The sequence below is a fragment of the Lactuca virosa genome, chromosome 4 (genome assembly GCF_052849685.1).
Source record: "Lactuca virosa cultivar CGN04683 chromosome 4, Lactuca_virosa_CGN04683_v6, whole genome shotgun sequence".
Lineage (NCBI taxonomy): Eukaryota > Viridiplantae > Streptophyta > Magnoliopsida > Asterales > Asteraceae > Lactuca > Lactuca virosa.
In genome coordinates this window covers 90154244-90158200 of record NC_136429.1, presented here as the reverse complement: position 1 = coordinate 90158200, position 3957 = coordinate 90154244, and the positions used below count along the sequence as shown (strand labels likewise).

The window sequence follows — 3957 nt, the reverse complement described above, 5'->3', positions numbered from 1 at the left end:
TGCTTCTCAAGTCTACAAATGAAGGAATCAAGTAACTTGTTTGTTATAACAAGTTTAAGGTATGTAACTCTAATTTCTGATTTTCGAAATTGCTAGGGTTCATATTTGTTTTGTTATTCAAAGTATGTTGCCTTAATGTGAAAGATATAGATCATTTTAGGTTGCATGTGCTCTCTCTTAATTGTTAAGTGTTTTTACGCATTAAACATTGCGTTGTAACCTAATAAACCCATCAATCGGGAATTGTTTTTAAAGTGACGTTGTATTACCTCTTCATTAACTCAATATATATATATATATATATATATATAGAAAGGAAGGTGATTTTTGAAGTTACTAAATTGACTTATCGAATAAACGCAACATTATTACAACTATAAATTTTTTTAGGAGTTTTGACTTTTTTAACTATTGAAGTCTCAACATTAACTCAATATAGTCACTAAAGATCTGATCATGTTAAATTGGACCCTAAAGTCCGAGCTTTGACTCGTTTTACCCCTTACGACCTCTTGTAGTCTATTATTCGGTTTCCTTGTCTACGTGACATCCAAAAACTAGACTCTAAACTTTGAAATCTTTTCTTTTAAATTTTTTTTATTAAAACTAGACTCGATTTTATGTTTTATGTTTTATGTTTTTTCTGTATTTTTCAAAATTTTTATCGTTTTATTTTTCAATGTTTTGGTACTTTTTTTTACATTTCAAAAAAAGTAAAATATATGAATAGATTAGAGTATATTACGGTTTTGTTCTTTGAATTTTATTTTCTATTTTTTTTATATTAGAGTATATTATTTATGGTTTTTTTCTAATGTTTCTTTCATTATTTTGATTCAAGTAAAGGAAAAATTCTAATTTCAAAAGAATGAAAAAAATATAAAGATAATACGTTGGACGAAAATTACAAATTTAAATATACTAGGGATTAAATATTTAATTTCCTCAATTTTAATTATTTGTTAGGCTTAATATAAAGAATGTTAAATAAGGCTATACATGATAATAACCGCAATATACGTTCAACATGTACAAATTGTTTGTTATAAAATTATAATGAATAGATTACCAGATAAATGCTTAGCGAATTTATTATTTTCTGTGTAAACTTAATGTCATCATAAACAAATAAATAAAAACAAAAATAAAAAATAAATTTAAAAAAACTTAAAACCGAGTTTAGTTTAGACAAAAAAAATAAAAAAACTTTAAAAAAAAATAAAACCGCCTTAGTTTTAATATTTTTTATAAGTTTTTTTTTCTTCAAAATTCGAGATCTTATTTAGCATAATAAAAAGTTCATGATCTAATTTAGGATGACAATAGGCAAGAGAACCGGGTAGTCAGCGACAGAAGGTCCTAAGAGCAAAACAAATCAAAACTAAGATTTTAAAAGCCAGTTTAGAACGATCGGATTTTAAATAACAATCGGGTAGTTTTGAGACTTTGAGGGTTAGAAAAGTCAAAACTCTTACAAATTACTTAGAAACATATGTTTTATAGAGATGAATTGGTCTTTTAAATAGAAAAATCAAATATCCAGATAAATAACTCTCCTATCCGACAAACCCTAACCGTAACTCCGTTTCGATGTACATTTCTTCTTGCGATTATCCAAGTTGGATATGACGTAAAAAGGTAGTTAATCTTTTGCATATTCAAAAATTTCGATTGATTAATTCATATTTTGGGTATTTCTTATTATTTATTTTCATTTGATATTTATTTTAATATGCTATATTAATTAAACATCGAGCGTCTAGTCTGTTTTCTTAAGTTAGATTGACATCTGATCGTTTTGGTTATTTGTTCTACAATTGTTTCGAAGGTGTTTATATGTTAAGATCATATTATTAATACTATTGACGACGGTGAGTCTAACCGTCGTCCTCAAAATCTCAGCCCTTAAAACTCCACGTTCTTTCAATCTCGTCCGCATAAACTCGATTTTGGCGGTTTCTTGCAGTTCATCTTCCTGGTTCTTCTCTGCACGATTCCGTCTGTACCCACGTTGTAGACAATTGGCTGTTGTTTCCTCAAGAAGCAGTTGATTTGGAAACTGCATTCAAGTGTAGCACGCATCCGACTTTTGCCGTTAACGGGAAATTGGTTTTAATCGATAACTGCACCACACGATTCCATGGTTGCTAGAAATCAGGTGGCTTTCATTAACCGTCTTGCCTATATAAAGAGTTGAATTTCAAGGTAATTGCTTCAATGAGAGTTGTCGATTGACAATTGTTGGAATACATAGTTGCTTCTGTTGCTCCAATGTCTTCCGATTCGTCTAAGATACCTTCAATTAAGGTAAAAATTCATTTGTTTATTCGATTTCCATTGTTTGTATGTCATTGCATTTTTTTGTTTCAATTGGTAAACTAATTGATTCGTTTGATGTCATGTTTTTTCCAATTCGTATAATCTTTCTTCACGTAAGGTTAGCTTATTATCTCGATTCATTTGATATTTAGTCCATTGTATAATCAAGTTCGATATAATCGAAAGTAATGTCCATTAATGTTTCAAGTTTCGATTTCATATGTATTAATAATTTTGTTACGTATACTTTTTATGTAGAACATTGAAGTTGTTGCTGGAAAAGTGAATCCACCGAAAGATGTATCGAAATCGACAGTTGATCCTAATGATTCCAATTCCTCTGACATACCTTCAGCTGAGGTAAACATTCAATTGTTTAATTGATTTCTGTTGTTTGTATTTCATTGGAATTGTTTGTTTAAATTGGTAAAAGTAATTGATTCCATACATTTATGTTTTGCAATTCGTTGGTTGTTTTCCCAGATAAGGTAAGCTTTTTTTACTCTGTAATCGTATCCTTTGATTGTTACTTAATTGTATTTTCAAGGTGGATGTCTATTTTAAGTGAAGGTTCAACTATGTTTCATATTTCGATTGCTTATGTAATAACAATTGTGTTATGTTTAATTATTATGTAGAACTTTGAATATGTTTGTGGAAAAGTCGACCCACTATCAGATGTATCACAATCGACATTTGATCCTAATGATTCCAATTCGTCTGCACCTAAGGTAAAAATTTACTTATTCAATCGATTTCTATGGTTTGTACTTTATTGTTTGCAATTTGTCTATTATTTCTTCACACAAGGTAAACTTATTGTGTTTGTAATAGATTGATTTTATTTGTTATTCATTGTATATTCAATTTCGTTGAACTTAAATTTCATTTATTTCTCACATTTGGATTTCATATGTATTAACAATTGAGTTCTTTGTGATTGTTTTGTATAAATTTGGAGAATTTGATTGAAAAGTCAATCTACATTCAGATGTATCAAAATCTTCATTTATTTCTCAAATTTGGATTTAATATGTATTAGCAATTGTGTTCTTTGTAATTGTTTTGTAGAAATTTGGAGATTTTGATGGAAAAGTCAATCCACATTCAGATGTATCAAAATCGAAATGTCACTCTGACTCTGATAGTGTTGAAATAATCGACTTTAGTGTTCACTTCAGTCCCTACAAATCCTAGTTGGAGAGGGTAATTTCGGAAGAGGTAAAGATTTTATTATTTATGTTTTTAGATATATATGCATGTAAGTTTGTTTTTCTATTTCAGGTATCTTTAATTGCCAAAGAAGAGGAGAAACTGTCAAAAAAAGAAAAAAGGAAGTTGGCTTTGTTATGTTGGAAGTGGGAAGAAGTTGTAGATCTATGTGAAGATGAAGAATTGGGTGTAGATCTACCATTCATACCAGTGAAAAAGAAAGTGAAAGTTTCCATTCAATCAAGAAATCGAGTCATGAAACTTTTTGATGAATCAGATGTTGATGAGTGATTTAGATTAAGTTTGTGAACTTTTTTTTTTTTGAGAATTGTTCTTTTGGATTTGCTGCATTTAGTGGTTAGTTGTTTTTTTGGATTAATGTTACTAAGTTTTTCAGTTGTAGTTAATTGTTTTTAATGTTATTTC

The 3957-nt window shown here is 28.7% G+C and overlaps 1 long non-coding RNA gene across 1 annotated transcript; it reads left to right on the top strand.

The window, feature by feature from the left end:
- The first annotated feature begins 2868 nt into the window (after positions 1-2868).
- LOC145169108 (uncharacterized) lies at positions 2869-3735 on the top strand. The gene is made up of 3 exons (XR_013742304.1): positions 2869-3050; positions 3391-3540; positions 3604-3735. It is a non-coding gene; the product is annotated as an uncharacterized LOC145169108 (long non-coding RNA).
- The last annotated feature ends 222 nt before the right edge of the window (positions 3736-3957 follow it).